Source organism: Pithys albifrons, chromosome 13, assembly GCF_047495875.1.
Source record: "Pithys albifrons albifrons isolate INPA30051 chromosome 13, PitAlb_v1, whole genome shotgun sequence".
NCBI lineage: Eukaryota > Metazoa > Chordata > Aves > Passeriformes > Thamnophilidae > Pithys > Pithys albifrons.
This window is the reverse complement of record NC_092470.1, coordinates 9,896,151-9,914,646: the sequence shown is the minus strand read 5'-3', so window position 1 is coordinate 9,914,646 and position 18,496 is coordinate 9,896,151. Positions and strand designations below refer to the sequence as shown.

General features: G+C 39.4%; 2 protein-coding genes across 3 annotated transcripts in view; one reads left to right on the top strand and one right to left on the bottom strand.

Moving 5' to 3' along the window:
- LOC139678051 (AP-4 complex subunit epsilon-1-like) overlaps nt 1-18,496 on the bottom strand; it is a 143,181-nt gene that overhangs the window by 86,087 nt on the left and 38,598 nt on the right. The window lies entirely within an intron of this gene.
- Nucleotides 1-18,496, top strand: part of TNFAIP8L3 (TNF alpha induced protein 8 like 3) — a 43,680-nt gene that overhangs the window by 11,543 nt on the left and 13,641 nt on the right. The window contains exon 1 of one of the 2 annotated variants that reach the window (XM_071568593.1): nt 1,763-1,781. The exons of the other annotated variant lie outside the window; for it this stretch is intronic. The gene's annotated coding sequence lies outside the window, so the exon portion shown is untranslated. Of the gene's footprint in view, nt 1-1,762; nt 1,782-18,496 lie in introns of those variants that run through there. 2 annotated transcript variants of the gene reach the window in all.

Below are 18,496 nucleotides of genomic sequence, written 5' to 3'. Positions count from 1 at the left end.
TGAAACTTGCTTCAGTCTAGCATTTTTTTTGAGCTGAAAACATTTTTATGCCAACAGCATGTGATTGAATATAACTATGGGATTTTATATATATGTAAAGTGGACAAAAATAATTTTCACTAAGTAAGGAAATGCTATATATAGAAGAAAAACTAAAGACTTTGAAGTTACAGACTTCAGTAGGTTTTTTGACATCATCCCTAGGGAGGCAGAAATACAAACAATAAAAAAGCAGTTTCCTTCATAAGAACACACAGAACATCAGAAAAAGTAAAATGTTATGCAGAATGGAAGTCATTATCCTGTTGGCTCAAGTTTTTCACGCTAGTAACGATCCTTCCCTGTTACCATGAACAGGAGATGTACACACATCAATAGGTAACACTTTAAAGCTAAGTTTCAAATATTTTAACAATTGTCACAGCCTCAATAAGTTATAGAAGGTGTAGACTCTGCAACTCTTCAGTTTACAGTGTCAAGTAACAGCTCTGAGGAAGAAAAGAATGCTACAGGGCATTCTTGTACCATCAGAACTGCAGGCTTATTAGGGTTGAATCAATCTGCCCCCCCATAGTTGTCCCTGGAGCACCATGGCTGGGAAACTTTCTCTCTACAGAGACCTGCACACAAAGCTGCTACTGCCAAGGGGGGAAAACCTGTCTGCAGCTTTTCTCAGACCTTGAGGGTAGCAGATCTGGATTGTGCTAGGACTTGGAGTAGGTTATTTGTTACTTTATTCTCCTAATTTATTGTGTGGGTTTTATGCTGTGGTTTGGGGTTTTTTGGGGGGGAGGGTTTAGTAAATCCACAAAAAAAAAGTTTATTAATGCAAACACACAAAATTGGTATTCAAAGTTGCTTTCACTCGGGCTCATATATACCAGTGGGAATCAGAAGCTAGCTTGTCTGAAACAAACAACTTACAGAAAAATAACAATTAACAATAAATCTCAGGAGAGTACTACCTGAGCCAGTGAAGGCAGGGTGACTGATTCTGCCATAGCACAGGCAGAACAGACATCACTGAGGAAATGTTAAAGAGCTTAGGGAGGAGACTGGGATATGCCCGGATATGTCAGATTTCAGCAGATGGAATGCTGCTTTGGGTTTATGTAATTCAGAGCTGTTCTAACAGAGTACTTGGGGATAGACACGTGCAAAGTAACAGAACAGCAGTATGTAAGAAGCTTTTCTATGTTTTCACACACTCATTTGGAAAAAGATGGAAAGAAAATATCCAAATAAGCTTTTCCAGCATAAAAAAAAGGAGACTCAAACCCCACAGATACTGACAAACAAACAAACAAAAAAACCAACAGTGGCAAGATTTCTTTTTTTTCTGTAACATCCTGGTAGGTGTGCACTAGTAAAATGCAGTATTCATATTAAGTGAGGACTTCCATACTGACAGTTTTTCCATCATTTTAGTACATTGTCAAAGTCCTCTGTCATTTGTATACCTTTCAAAATAAACTTTGACACTGCAGATTTCCGTTAAGTAACAACTTCCTGAATTTCAAAGCACACAGGCCTGAAAATTTAAGGACATTGCATTGGGCTACTTTCTTTGTGCAACCTCCCATATGATAACCTTTCAAAATCTGGTGGCTGAAGTTCTGTGCTGACAGCAGGGTCTTAATCACAGCCTTAAGCAAGTTCTTCAGTTGTATCTATTTCTCCTCCCATTCTTGATCTTCTTTGTCTGTTCACTATTTTTAGGTCAGGAGTGCCTCTCATTACATTTGTGCAGTGAGAACCTCAAGATGTTTTGTTAAAAGCAGGTAAATACTAATACCAATGCAGAGCACAGTCACTGAAGGTACTTTTATAGTTATGTTATGAAAGGGTTTCCATGCCTGAGGAAAAAATAGACCTCTGCAGTTAACCCATCATCTTAAATATGAAAGATATATATGTGTATTCAATAAGGTCTTTCAGGAGTCTTTTATGGAAAAGACTGCAGTTTAAGCACTAATTTATCTTAACCACACTTTTTGTCATATTAAACAGATGACTGCAATTATTTTTTTCAATAAGCAGTGCTACTGCATATCATAAGGCAACAAAGGAATGGTACAAACAAAAGTAGAAACTCTGTATTTTTAGCAACTCAACTAAAGAGAACACACTTATGTTTTCTCCTCCACTTTCCATTTGCTTCCGATTCCAACTGTTTAACTTTCTGGCAGTGTAAATATGTTTGTAATAAAAATAGACCCCAGATTTGAAATTATCATGTGTTGCTTTTTCTTTTCACTTCAATATATTCTTACTGAAATGAGGAAAGCATTTCTCCCAAGGAGAATTTACCAAAAAAAAAAGTTTGCTGGAATCAACCTACTTATGACTGATGGCACATTTTCCAATACAAGTTTCAAAATACAGGGGTGGGATCAAGCACAAGAAGAGATCTTGGTCAAGTGCTAGGACATAGGTTTTCTTCCCTGACCATCAAACACACCATGGTGCATAAGACTACGGCATCCCTGAGAAACCTGCTGTAAATTCAGAGTGGAAACTACTGCCCACACCATGTAGAGGTCACTTTTTTTTATGCCCCAAGTTTCAGTTCTTGCACATAAAACAGGTTGAGTGGACTTTACATATATAACCCACCTATACCTTAATCTTCTCAAGAGGTTCCTTGCTGCCAAGAGAGCTTGTGTGCAGGCCAAGGAACATGGACACTTTCCAGCCCTGTCTGTTAAGATTTCTCTACAGGAAGCTGGCTTTCTAGGGTGTGAATTTGTGCTTTAAAACCGTCTGCCCTATGTTGCTTCAGGTCAGGCAATGCCTTAGTAGAAGAAGTAATAAATCCTGTTCGAAGGTGACAAGGTCTGGAAACCTATCACTAACCCTCAGATTCTAAAAAGACAGATGAAGAATGGCCTGAAGTACAACAAACTCCAAAATCACGTCCATCCAAGGCATAGTTTTTCATTAGCAGAGCTCTGAAAGTCATCTTGTCTGTAGGAACACAGGCTGAAGATTTACCAGTAGATACCTGTAGGAGATTTTATTTTCATTCTCTCACTTCTCAAGATCAGTATATTTAATCTAGAGAAGAGGTCATAGCAGAGCAACATTTTCCACACAAACACACATATTGGAAGAATGCTAAAGGCTGTTATTGCACACAGGGATCGATGTCTGCTGGAGACAAAACAAGAAGTGCTCAGCATATTTGCAGCCAGGGAGATTTAGCCTGACATGAGGAAAATCTTTCTGTCAGATTTGCAAGCACTGCATTAAATTATGAAATAATGTTGGTCTTTAGGAATAGATCAGACAGGTATCTCTTCTAGCCTGCTAGTCTTATCTCAAAGAAAGGAATGGATTAGAAGATTGATAAAAAGTTTGTTCCTTCAACCCCAGATTTCTATGGCACTGAAACAATACACAGCAATTCAAAGCTTAGCTCAACAATGTAAACAAAAACTTTCTACACCAAACATGACTTCACTTTCCATATGAACAGACAGAATAACCTTTGCCAAAACTCTGTCCTTTACTCCATCTCCTTTTAAACACTAATAGTCTGCTAGATAGAGCCTTCAATTTTTCTGATGAATGTCATTACCTGAGTTAATACCTGTGTAGATATCCCCCCCCATCCTTAGCTAAACAGCCTTGTCAACTGCAGCTTTAGAGCACCTGAGCCTTGTTAGTTCATCAGTTACCTAATCACCACGTTGCACTTTCCAAAGTGTAAATGCAGACAGTTCAGTCGCAGAAGCTCATAAAGACAGCTGAAAAAACTTAAAGAAAACCACTTGAACATTCTCATCCCTCCTCTCTGCAGGAAGACAAAATCCATAGGCTGTGTTAAACCCTGCGATCAGGGCACACACTTGTGTGCACCTCATGCTGTCAGATCACGTTCCCAATCCATTTTCATCTGCCTACATCCACTGCACACCGATACCTCCCAACATCACCTCAGGTATTACTGATCTTTAATTGCTGCAGCAGTCGCTGCTCTGCAGACTGTGAACTGCCCTCACCTCTCCAGGAGCTAATGCTGCTCCAGAGCCAATGCTGCTCCAGAGCCAGGTGCAGCCACCCCCTGTGCCAGCTGGCTTGGAAAGCACGGAAAGAGCCAGTCCAAATAGGCAGCAAATTATACTTGGAGGTCTGTCAATAACATTTGCATGCACACACCATATAGCCATTATTGACGCTTAATGGCAAACTGGCCCTCCTTAAATTACACTAAAATATAACTATCTCCCATAGATAGCTGTAGGCACAACTTGTCTCGTGCTCACTAGAAGCACTTTGTGGGTTTAAATTACACCTGGGAAAAAAGGAATGTGGATTTCAAATAAAAATACACCCTTTACTCCCAGCCTACAGACTGATTATACTTTGTTTTACAGCTCAGCAGTGCAGTGAGACCAGCAGACAAATTAACATCTAGTATAGTTGCTGAGGACCAGATTCACTTTCAGTCAAATGGGACAATGTAACTTTATACGTTAAACATCTGGATTTTTTCCTTTTTATTTTATTATAACAAAGCCATATATAGCAGGAAAAAAAGCCTTCCTAAAATAGAACTGCTCCTGAAGTGACATAAGATAGACTAAACAAACCATCTGTCCTAGGAATCTGATTTTTAACCACAAAAAAAAAGTTAGAACCTATGAATTATAGTTAGCTTCACTCCTTTATTCATAGTGCTATAACTTTCCCTCGGAAAAATCTAAGCAGACTGAAGGAAGGGGGGGAAGTTTCTAAATTTTTGTTATATAGAGGGGAGACAAAGGAAAAGTAACTTTTCCTCTCAAGGAGCATACTTCAAAGTCACTCTAGGCTATGGAAGGAAAGTACATCAGAGTAAAATTACTGAAGTACAATGCATGAACAGGAGTACTATACAAAGCAACTGGCATAATACATAGCTATGCTGCTGCCACAAATAAACTAATCAAGACTTAAATAATCAAGCTTTTAATATTCATTTGAATATTAAAGGAGGTACACATTCTTTTTTCTTTTTGATGAAAATAAAATACTCAACAGAAAGCAGCTAAAGTATAATAGAATGATAGTCCCAAGGACCACGTGAACTTGCACAGCAAGAAAATACCACTTATGTGAACACCTCTTGAGCACGGAACAGGTACCTACAACAGTTAACCCAACAATTTCCTCTCTTTCTTTCAGACTACTAAAGAATGTTACTGCTTTAAAAAAACAACAGACCAAACAAAGGAAAAAACAAACAAATCAAAAACCAGAAAACCCACACAACCTAAACAAGCTAAACTCCAAACACTACCAAACTAACCTAACTTCTAAAGTCACAGAGTGAAGAGGTGTCCTTTAAAACCATAGTCAGACATGCTGGTGGATATGTTCCCACACATAGTGCCAGCAGAGCTGTCTCCTTGGTTCATGCAGGACTCTGCCAAATGCCCTGCCAGACACCACTCTAAGTTTATAAGTAAAGAATTACAGTGTCAGATTTTCATGTTTAGCTTCTTTCAGCAAAAAAACCCCAACAACCTATATGAGTAGTTGGATTCACTCTCAGTTCGAGGAGATAATGAAGAAAAGCCATAGTAACCATCCAGACAAACCCATGTTCCCCCTGTGCCTGCTGCCAGAACAATGAAGGGGACCAAAAACCCTCTACCCTAGTGCTGTGAAAAAGCCACTGTCTCTCCCAGTGATTGTGCCTGCAGGCCCCATGTACTGTTGGAGGCTGCACAGAACAGTCCCCAAGCGGGACCAAGGCTCCTTCCAGCCCAGTACATGATGTCTCACAGCAGCAAACCCCCAAACAAGAACAGAGTACATTGCAATACCAGCAAAACAATCCCTCGCAGTCTCCAACAACAAACAGCCACAAGCTCTTCCAAGCAAGAAGAAACGTAGCAACACCAAGGAGCTGCTCACCCACCTTGCAAGTCTTGTGTCCCATGTTACAGCCTTCTACAACTTCCTTGCCCTCCACACTTCTCTGCAGTGAGTAACACACCCTCCTCTGCCTCTCTTCCCTTTCAAGCACCAGGTGCAGCTGGTCAGTGCAGCCCTTTCTCCACTGATGAGGAGCACCTGGTGCTATGGGTGAGACCACAGCAACATGCACTGGCCATGACACACAGGTCAGGTCCCACTGCAGGAAGGCTGGCAGATGACCATGTTGCCTCCTGGCACTGGTATTCTTCCCTCTGTGCCAGGTGCCCTTGCCATGACAGGCTGCAGCACTCTCTGGTGTGGTGGAAATGTAGACATAGGAATTCTGCATCCTGATAGAGGCTGTGAGTCTCAGGTTGCCCCTGAGCCTACCAGGACTTAGACCTCCATCCCTTCCTGCTGGGGCTTTCCCAGCTCCCAGAGGCTGGGAGAAGCAGCAGTGCTACCACATGTGTCTCCCATAGCTGCACATTCTGTCTGTCTCAGATGCATAGACCAAAATGTTACATGGGTAATCTTACTTTGAGCCATTAATTATTATCCTCACTTTGGTAGTTCAAACTTTTTTGGTTTTCCACTTCAGTCATTCTTGTGCTCAAAATGCAGAATATAAATAGGACCACAGAGACAAATCTGCCATTTCTTCCAGAGTAAAAATTAAATCTACACTGTTGACAAAATCATATGCAAGTAGCAATTGCTGAGTAGAACTACAGGGCAAGTCATAAAGAGATTCTGCAAATATTAAAGGAATTCTGTTTTTCATTGGACTTTCAGCTGTCAGACTGGTTTTTAAATTGTCAAAGTTTTTGAAAAGTAGTGACTTTACTGTTTGTCTTGCAGTGTAAAGTTTCTTAATAGATGCAATAAATATCTTCAGATCAGAGTAAAGCATTATAAATTGTCAAAATACCTTATTAGCATTATGTGGAAAAACATTGCCAATTTGCAATTAATCAAATAAAATTTTGTTTATTGTTTAATACTGAAGCAAGGCCTAACCTCACAGTTTTACTTTGGTAAAACTCCCATCAAGTGAGGAATTAGTGCCAGACATAAGTCATTATGTGGGAAGGATGCAGGAAAATATTTTTCTAATGAAATTTTACAAGTGTTTTTTTAGTAGCTAGCAGGTAGCAACAGCTCTGGGGAAGTTAAATGCTTAAGTGCCATCTTGGAATGTAAAAATCACACTGTTAGAGCCTGCAAGAGACGTAACACTGAAGTAGGCAAATGGAAATTTAGAATTAATTTACTGTCCCACTGGTAGGTTAGTCTAGGTGGAAGTTCTCAGTCTGGAAATGATGTTATTTGGGTCTCTGTTTCATATCCTTTACCATATCTTTCACGGTTGCTAAGAGACAGCAGCATTAGAGCAGAGCAATCCTTCCTACTTCAGTCTAAATTGTAGTTAATTAGCCGACGTGTGAAATGGGATTCCTATATGGGAAGGGAGACAGTTTATGTTAAAAAGCACAATCCAACACAACTGACAAACAGAGGATTTGTTATAAATCAAAATGTTTAAATGGCAAAGAGCTTTGGAAAGTTTACATTTCCCAGAATGATTTTTAATACTTGGGTAGAGTAAAGGAATTGTGATTAGCTGTGTCCCAAAATCTGTCCTTGTGCAGATCTTAATGAAAATGCTCAGTTTGAGTGTGAAATCTGATGGGTACTAAAGCAAAGGTGGTGTGATTGGATAAATTCAAACAAAAGGGATTTGTTTCCTGACATGGATAATATACAGCAGGACAAGGCTTAAAGCCTAGGAGAAGGTGGGAAGTAAAAGATGCTCCAGGGATTTTTTAGAAAATTTGAAGGTATATGTTTATATGGAAATTATAAAAATAGAATCAGGTACAAATTATTTGGGAGTAAAAATATTTAGATTTCACAAAGATAGCTGCTTGTGCTTGTCTTCTACATTTCTAATTTACCCTAATAGGTCTAATCATCATGATCTTGAACAGAAATAAGTCTTAGCTGTGTCATTTTCCAGGGAAATTTCTAATTAGTGCCTTTGTTGTACATAGCTGCAGTCAAAGGATTTTGTCGTTTGATTTCCAAACATGAGTGAAGATTTGGTATTTCATTAGGAAAGAACAATGAACAAGTGCCTGCTGTTTGAAGTTCGGGACAGATCTGTCATTCTCTTTCTAGCAAATTTGAGGTAGCACTAATACTGCTTTTTAACTGAGTCAAGCAAAGGAATTTTAAACACCTCAGAAACTGATTGCTGTGAGAGCAATTTTTCCTCTGTACGAATTTACAATAATATACAATTTTCTTAAGTTCTGTTTGGAGAGGAAAAGAATAATTAGCTTTAATGTCTTTTCCTCTTTCTTTTCCAAACATGGATGTTATAGGAAGAAATCTAATGCAAATGCAATGGACTTTTCAGTCCTCACTGAGCAGAGACTCTCACAGACTATGTAGGTGCTAAGTGTTAATATTAATAACCATCTAGATCTATGCTCTGTTAGCTGTCATTTTAGTGGTTATTTTTAAGAGCCAAAACATTTTATGATGATGGTTTATTGAGCAGGATGTACTCTGAAAACAAAAAGATACTTGTGTTCAGTATGCTTGGAGAGCTTTCAAATTATAAAAATGTAGCAAATATGTTTTAGGTGATTTTTGTTAAATATACATGTATTTGTTTGTGTGTGTGTGTTACTATTTCCAGACTAAGACTCAAAAGTTATTTCTCTGATTGTCTCTAAAGTTTCTATTTTCCTTCCTCTCCTTGATGGTATAAAGATTCATAGATTTTGTAAGAAATCAATGTTTATTTCATTTTGCTACTGATTGGGATGTCAGAGGGCTTTTAAGATGTATTATAAATAAACAGTTTGACAGAGGCCACATTGTCTGTGTCCCAAAAGAGAAGCTGTGGTCATTTTTGGAGCAGCTCAGGGCTATTTTGGAAGTGAGCTGAACAACTGTCCCAGGGCCATAAGGAGGTTAAAGCATATGATCCGAGATGGATGCAGCCTGACCTGGGCAACAAGATACCCTACACAGCCACAGGCACACAGTGAAATGAATCAACTGAGCAGAACTGGGGGTGAAAGTGGGATTAGAGTTTCCCTTCTCCCACTCTGTCCATCCCAGCTCTGACTGAAATTCATATTGCGAAAAAAGATACTCATAAGACACTCTTCAGTAAGGACCTAAAGTCCACATGCTGCTAAGGGCTTATGTGGGCCTTAAGAAGAGTTTTTCAGGGATTCTTTATGTTTCCTACTATCCCCAGATCATAAAATATTAAGAAAATCTTCAATTCTAGCCATAAAAGAATATCCATGCTTGATCCTGGGTGGTAAGAGTTTTACAGAAGCTTTCTGGCTTGTGAGACTACAATTTTAAAAAGCAAAGTGCACATTCAACAAAAATCTGTTTAAGGACATGTGTTTAAAGTACATAAATATGTATTTTAGTGTGTCATTACTCTTTGAATGTCATTGTGAAAATGTAGTGAGTTGAGCTTAATTCAGTGAAATGGTGAGTTTTGTTGCTGATTCCCAAATCTAATGCATCCTTTGATTATAAGGAATGTTACTTAAGGGACTGACAGCCCCACCTGGGCCTAGCAGAGTGGCTTTAAATTATTTTCTATGAGATTACTCTGTGTATAAAACTAACCACAAGTAGGAGTAACTCAACTATAAAAATGACAAACTCATCCACTGCCTTGTGAGTGCTCTTTGGCTCCTGCCTCAGAGACCACCTCTCTCCTGGCTTGCTCCTTAGGACTCTCAGAGTAAGACCTGCATTGATCAGAAGTAGTCAGGGTTCTGGCTGCCCATATGCAGTGTAAAGGAAACACAGGTATATTCTGCACATGGTCGGAAACTGTCCTCCCCTATCCAAGACACATCATTCACTACCTTAATTCTGTCAGTCCCAGCAAGAACTGCCTTTGTGTGGTCTCCCAAGCAGAGATGCTTGCAGTGTCCTAAAAGCATCAATTTAGGTGCTAGTTCTATGCCCAGAAAATTTGAGATCCTGAAAGCAACCCAAGGAAACTTTTACTGATAACAATAGATAGGTCTGTAAGTGCCAATCCCTTGGTACAGGGTCACACAGAGCAGAATGGCAGGGTAATCCCACTCTGCAGGAAGGAAGGTGTGTGTCAAGCCATGCTCTGGCTGGAAGTCCCAGGTCTGTTGAACATTGTTTCTGGGATGTTCTCCTAGAGACTGGTGGAGATGTGGACGTGTGATAACTGGATTTGGCTTCACTGATCCTCTGGCTGCAACGCCTACATATGGTGTGGGCAGCGATGGCCACTGTTACAGCACCTGAACTGTCACAGCAGAAAGGGAGGAGTGGCAGGACCTGCAGGCACCAGGCAAGGATTGCATTCCCTGTGGCAGGCTCTGGCAGATCACTGTGCTCCAGCACTTCAACTTTCAAAAGGAGCTTTTGGAAAAAGGCTATGGAGCAGTCACTCAGTTTCCACTTGACAGAAAGCAGCAGTTCAGCCTGACTGTAGATTCTTTTTAGAGAACAAGCCTAGAAATGAATCAGTGAAAGGCGCAGCACAAAATAGGCTGCTGTTTCAACTGGCAACTGTGGAATACGCTTGTGTTGGGCTATTTTTGTCTTCCTCATAGAAGAATAATTTCCATCCATTTAAACCATTTTTCCAAGCTACACAAGCTGGCTTCATTTTTCAGCATTAATGGAGGAGAAACCTTTATTGAAGTCTTGTAAACAATCACCGGTAAATAGATGAACCGGTAACAGAGCTAAATAAATATGCCAGATACCCAAATGAGCTTTGTTATCTGTTCCAGAGTGCTGGAAAAAATAAATAATTCTGATTAGATCTTTGAGTGGCAAACTTCCAACCCCAGCAATAAAGGCAGGCCCAATGTATTCTGGAGCTGACATATTTCGTCAGCATAGAACAAAGTGAACTCCAGCAATGATGGCTGGAACCAGCTATGGAAAGGCTGATCTGCCAAGGAACAAGCTCTCAGTAGTTGACTGCAGTGTTTTCAATGTTTTGTTTAATTTTGCAGCTTTCTTAACTCTTAACTTTTTTTCAGTTCAGAGTTCTTATATAGTAATTTTAGCTTATAGAGACTTGACTAGGTTTTCATATTTACCTTTTTCAATGATATTTTGGAAAAAGTTCATGGGCTGCTCTGGTCTGGGCACATCCTGCAGGTCTACAGTCTAGGACTCAGCCTAGATATGTAACTTGCTTTAATATGCTTTGCCCAGTAAATAAACTCAAACCTCTGTGGAGAGCTGTGAAATTTTTCCTCTATCAAGAGCTGGTACAAAAGCAATACAGCACGTGAGCGATGGTGCATAACCTTTCTGGAAACATCTGAGTTTTGTCTAATACAAGTAGAGAAGGGAGTGCTTTAAGGTTTAGAGGATTTTTTTGTTGTTGCTCTTTTAATTAATCTGGCTTTATTTCCCTGCTAATAAATTAAGCCATGGACTTTCATCTATCTGTTTACATAACCTGAACAACACAGGTATTACCATGGAAGTCACCATTTTCAGTTCGTCTTTCCTGTGGGTTTTTTAATGCTGTCATTATCAAAGATGGAACAATAAAACTATAAATAAGCCATCAGATGTTATAAGCTTTGAAGATTTGTGTAACAACTGGTCCTAAATAAAAGCAAGAACTTAAGCGGCACCAGCAGCACTTAGATGGACAAAAAAGGAACCTTTCATGTAGTGAGTACCTGCAGAGTGACTCTTACTGATCACCATCACATGAAAGGATACCAAAGAGGAGATGTGAGAGACTTCAGTTATATGAGGTTAATATATTATCTATTTCCATCATGAACAAACAGGAGACAGAACACAGGACACTGAGAAGTTAAAAAAACCAACTCAGCCTGATTTAATTGGAAAGCATCACTTGGCTGGCTTCTTTAGTAATTGTTGGAAGCCATCCCAACTCTTTATATAGTTAGAAGTGATATAATTCAAGTCATAAATAATTTTTAATAAGCTACAGTGCTCCCAAAGTATGTGATTTAACCCTTCAGGACTTATGAAAAATAGGGTTGTTCCCTTCATACTTTGTACATTCTGAACATTTTATGACAACAATATTTTTTCTGTTGTATATTTTAGAAGTCACGTATCACAATAAATGCATTTGGTATCCTATAAAATGACAAAGGCTTTGAACAGTAGGTAATAACAAATGCTGAAACAATTAATATTGCCAGTCCTATGGTGTCACAGAGATGACTTACAATATCATTAGGGAAATCTACATAAGCATATGCAAGATTAGACTTGATTAAAAGGCAGTCTTGACACTACAAAATCTAGTGGTGCTGTGTTGTCATTAAGAATGAAAATTTTCCTGAGAAAATATAAAAATATAAGCGTGTATACATATCTATGCACATCCACTTTTTTGCAGAGTCCTTTTTTATTTTGGGTCTGTTTGTTTTTTCCAAAAAGACACTGAGTCTACAAGACCAAGGTTTTTGGTTTTTTGTCTACAAAACAATCAGCTTAGTTAATTTGAGGAGGAGCATTGAGCTGGATTTCCTATTGCACAACAGGAACAACTCACTTTTTCAGCCAAAATCTGTGCAGCAAAGCTAATTCAAATGGCAGACACAGGAAGAAAGGGCTGTCTGACAGCCGGGGAGATTTAAAGGAAATCATATGGAATTTTAGAACAAAATACATGCATTGCCAACATTTCAACCAGCCAATATTTTCCATCACAACAGCGTAATTATAACAACATTTCCAGCTTATATTAATGCTAGAGACAGCCCATAACTTATGATTTTTCCCTGTTCTCAACTGCATAGGTGGATACAGCCATAGTATTTGTCCAGTCTGAAGTCTCATGAGGTGCAGAGTGGTTATTGTTCTTCAGTCAACCTCTTGAAAATAAATCTGTTGAGGAGAGTGTTCCCTTGCTGGGTGTAGAACTGCACCCCCAGTGCAGGTATGCCCCAGGCCAGTGGACACCAGAGCACTTGGCTTCTGACTTTAAAGAAGAGCAAACAGTTTCAGAGGCTGGTTCTGTACCTTGAGACAGAGGATATAGGAAAGACCACAAATTCTTTTTGATTCAGGGGTTATGTTTTTCTATTACTTCAGTGCAAATTTCAGCCATGCTCTGACTCATCTTTGGGTTATTATTCAATATAGCTATTAAACATTAGACTGCATGAACAGGGTTACCTTAGTGCAGGCAAAAATTTAGGACGTATTTGGAAAGATATAAGGAGAGGGGGAAATCAATTTTTGTTTAATTCAATTTCCCAGTAACGTCTCTTCATTTAACTCAGAACGTAACCTATAAAATGACAAAGCTATTTACATTAATAAGTTCAAGCAGGGCTTGGCTGTGAAATCACTGGCTGTTAAGGAAGCGTGTTTTCATTAGCTTCAACTTGCTTTGGGTTTAAAAAAAGTAACAAATAGTGCTGAAAATCAGCGAGGTGCCAATGCTGGCAACGGGGAGTCCCCTGAGCCTCCAGCCATTCTAATCAGGGTACGGCTGAAAAGCGCTGTTTGGAGAGCTCTTCTCTGGCAATGGGCAATGAAACGGCTTTTCATTCACTTTCTTCCCACTTCAGTGGCTTAGCCAGGACTAACCCAGGAGAAAAGGCTCATTATTGCAGCTGTTCAAAGGATAAGGATTTTATATTTTTACGTGGAGGTGGCTTTGCTGGTGTTAGTAACCCCACGCAGGGCTTCAAAGGTGTTACTTTGCTGCTCTTACCACTTAATAGTTCAGTTCATTTCTGCACATCTCAATTAGGGCAGGCAGACAGAGCAGCTTTACTCTCTGCAACTCATTCATGAGTCTGCTGCAATGTTGTGTTGCAAACTCTGCAAAGAATCAGAGGAAATCTTTTTCACTGAAACTTGCAAAGGTTCCACATAAACCTTTGAAAATGAAAGTCCATTTTTCTTGTACAACAAAGAAAGGGTAAAAGATTACACAAGCGGGACTTGAAGAATAGAGTGTGATTACAGGTGCCCATATTTAATCAAAACATATTAACTAGCCAATGCAATAACAGCCAAGAAATAACATAAAACTGAGAGTATCAGAGATCTTACAAATCATGAGAGCTTGGTAGAATTAGCTTATTACATTGCAAAACCTCGGGGGGTTTTAATCATTCACTGCACACATTTCTCCATTCTGATCTCTGAAGCTGTTTTTTTCATTTACTGCTTTAGTGACCTGTGCCTGTTGCCTCTTCACTTCTGAAACTACACCAAAGATAATGCCATTAAAAGTCACTCCTAATTCTAGTCCTTGACACAAGTAATTTATATTCACACAGTCCAGATGATTTGTATTATTTTGTGGAGAAAAAAAGAAAAAAGAGGACTGTGAGGCAAGAACAGACACAGTAAGATTTCAGTTTGTTCTCTGTTTCAGAAGTTGCCATAGTGAAAAATAAACTAAAAGAAATCAGAAAATAGTTCTTGTCTTCATTTACTGATTCAGTCCCCAGTGTGGAGGTTGAGAGCCTGAGCATGACAAAGACATACATTTTGAATTTGGGACATTAATTCAGACAGTAGCCACTGTGCAATGCATGGTTATGCTGTGTGGTGCCTGTGGGAAATCAGAATGGTAACACCAAATATCCTACACAGAGATAATACAACCTGAGAAGTGTGATGCAGGGAATGAAAAAAAATATAGTTGATTGCAATATGGCCCCTTTAAATAGCAAGTTCCCTCCAAAAGAATTAGGGAAGAAAACCTGCTGGATATTAAGTTAGTCTTGGATGAGAAGTGGTTGGAGTCAAACCCAAGTACATCATGGAAAAATAAGCACTGTGTCATCATACACGACATCATAATTTTACGTGGCCAGTTTAGGCCATCATCACTGATACCAGTAAAGACCTTCTTTCATGTAACTGTGAATATAGCAAAATAATTCTGTAGGTGGAATCTTCCTGTTCATATGCAACCTAAGGATCTAAAGGTATTTTAGAGGCAGATCCTCATACAGTAAATGCTCCTCCACAAGGCAGTATTTTCTTTAGCTTTGTGAAGAAAAATAGGACAAGTATTTTCTTTAAACATATTGTTTTCTGTGGCTTATCTGAACAGATATCCAGGGAATATTTTCTTATCACAACATCTTGGCCATTTATTTCAATTTTTGTAAATTTCTCTTTTGAAAGAAAATGAAGGGAAGAGCTGCCTCCAAATGTATATAGCTTCATTGACTGTAAAATAAAGAACTTTTATATGAAAATGTAAAATAAGAAGGTAATTAAATGACCCTAGAAGAAACCATTAAATGCATATCCAAATTGAGACATCCAAGAGTACAATTTTAAAATACTGAAATATGCTACATTGTTTTTATGCTTTTGATGGGGGCTTCATTCTAGAATAAAACAGATTGTTGTAGAATTGTCAAGCATCTCTAGAATTGTATAGAGCATACTCATCACAATGTTAAAGAGATTTATCAGGCTCCATTTGACCAGTTTACAAAGCAGTACCATTATCACAACTGCCTAGATTAAAAAAATCAGTACTGCCCTGAATAAATTGTGGCATATCATCACATTTATAACTTGTGTTCTTAGCATTAACAGTCTCATTTCACCAGAAGTCAGTGGATACAAATCTATCTTCAGTTACTGTCTTAGGATGTATCATTTGTGTGAGTTTCAGAAGAAAATGCATCAGCCAGCCCTGAGCATGAACACAGGACCAGAACACAGGCAACAACAGCTGACTGCCTTATTTTTACCCCACTGTTCCATTTGTCAGAAATCATGCAAACTCCAACATGCTGCTTGGATTTCTAGACTGTCTCTCGATATACAAGAGACAGGGTTCTTATATCTAGAGTTTTATTTCTTCGATAAAAGCTTTCCACAAGCCATTTCTGTGTATATTAAAGTCAAATAAATGTCTGCTGAAGCAACACTGTGCTTCCACCACTGGGCTGCACTTAATGAGAGTTCACACAGCGGGAGGTGGGTCTGGCAGGCTCACTGGGGTGTCCATTTGCTGTGGCAAAATGCAGTTTTATCACAAGCATGTTCTGCATTGGAGGGATGGCTGCTAAGCCTGCTGAAATTGTAAAGCTTCTGCATGTGTTTTCTCAGCAAGCATGAATGTATTTAATATTTGGGGAGAAAATATTGAAAAGTAGCGAAGGGTAAATCATGATCTGGCTTTAGGCTTGAAGGACAGACTAATGGGGAGGTGCTGGTGGCATCACTGCTGCAGCAAACCTTGAGAAACCTGTCACTAGAGAGGGCCCAGTGCTGCCAGAAGCTGCAGAAATGCAGGTGAGCAAAGGCAAAGGCAGGCCTGGATAGCCAGCACTGTGCCAAAGGGACCTCAGCAACAGCATCAGGCCCAGAGGAAGGGAGCAGATTGCTGCAAAAGAAACTATTTGAATAGGCTTGGGTGGGAAAAAGGGGGGGAAGAACAAAAAATAAAAGCAGGCCAGCTCTTGAGTTTGGCAGCAAAACCAGCTCCACTAAGGTGAGGCCCGCTGAGCTAAATTGCTGCTCAGTTATTTGCCAAGGAAAGCTTCAAATATATTGAAGTGTAGGGCTTAACAGCATGACACGAGCAGCTCAGATTAGCATTAGTTAAAATAAAAGAAGAATAAACAAAAGGGCTTCTCTTCCAGACCTTTCCTGTTGAATATGTAATGTGTGATGTCTCTATGGGGAGGACTGCAAAGGTTCTCTCTTTCACTTAAATCATCCTGGGAAACTTCATTAAATTAATAATGACTGTTAGTAAAAGTAAAACAATTATCTCAGAGTATCACTTAGCTTGATGATAGAGTTTATTTAAATGTTCCTGCTACCAGATTATTTCCTTTGAGCAATACTTACAGTCAGAGCACAAACATTGAATCATCACTGTCTAGGCTTTCTGGTATAAAACCATAGGAACCTCAAGATTATTTTAGTATATGAACTAATATTAATGAATGGCATGTATACAGTAATTCCTTTTAAAGACTCCAGTCTCTCTTTAAAAGCATACAAATGTCTCATTTGATCAAAGGCTCTCTGCAGCACTGATTGCTTTCTGCTCATTCTTTGTGTAATTAGATGTGGATGCCCCTGGGTTATGCTTTGGCGACCACAGGAGCACAGAGCAGGAACTACAGATAGACCTTATTGCAGCAAAATCTGAACCCTACAAAGTCATTAGCATGTCTCTAGACTGGCATGTGGTAGGGGTTGTTAGACCCACCTGCTAAAAGGAATCAGACAAGTCCGTTCTGTGGACAACAGTACATGCCAGAAACTGTTCGAGTCCCTCTTCAGAAGAGGAAATGACATTTTTCTTCATTGTAAGAAAAGTTGAATGGGAAACATAAGTTTGGGCAAAATCCAGTTTTTTTCTTATAGCAGTAAAGAGAGCTGAGCAAGAAGTGGATTTTTGTCATGCTTCTTCAGGCAGAAAGAACACTGAACCCAGCAGAGCCTTAGAGCAGGACTAAGAAATCTGTAGGACTAATTCTTTAGGAAAGAAGGATTTACCAAGTCCTACAAAGCAGTGAGAGGAAACAAAGCAGTATTCCCCCTCAGGTGGCTGCTAGTCTATCTAAAAAAGGTCCACAGGGTGTTCACTCTGACACTATGTCACATACAGGAGAGATAAGAAAGGTCTAAACTCACCTTTGGACTTTCTGGGTCAGCCTCAAGAAGCTGCCTGTGCTTGGAATGGCGCCACAAGGATCAAGTGGCGTGGTGGTGGCTCTGCTGCTTCAGCACATACCACAGAGATGCTAAAAATTCATGCTCGAGATCAAGAAATGGCAACATTGACTAAATTCCCTTTAGAAGTAGTGGCTGTTTTGGGGGAATGAGTTTTTCTTCTTAAGCACAGGTTTTCATCAGAACTGCAGACTTGCCTATTATTCTATTACCAATAACCAAACATTAAGGCAGCAGTTTTGCTGACAGCTGGGACAGTGGGACAATAACATGAGTGCTGTGCTGCATTTCTTTCTCTCAGTATCAGTCTAGACCTGATTCAGATCTAATGGAGTGTCTGTAGGGACCATTGTTGTTGCTGTGTTCAGAAGTTACATCTCTGCATCACCTTGGGTGTTCAGCTGGATGCTTTCAGTACACGTGTAGGTGTCATCACAAAGCAGCTCTGTACACATGTACTCAGAGATTTCACAGAATTGAAACCATGAGGGATGGCATGTTTTGCTTAACTGTTTTTGTCTCGAGGCTTGTCCTTTCAGGGTTTTCTTTAGGTAACATAAAGGCAGTGATTTAGGGTTTTTCTTCCATTGCAAATTCCATCCTGACTCCTTTTAGCTGCAATGTTATATAATGAGGATATATGTGTGTGTGTGTGTGTGTGTGTGTGTGTGTGTGTGTGTATAAATATATAAAAACGCCACACAACCCATTGCTGTTACTCACGTGCTTCATGATAATGAAACACACCTTCTAAGAACTGGCTTGACCATTTCAGTATTTTTCCAGCATCTTTTCCATTTCTGCTTTCCTGAAATAAAGAGTTGCATTCAGAGTGAACTTCAGCACCATGGGTGGTTACAGCTGCTGCTGTTAA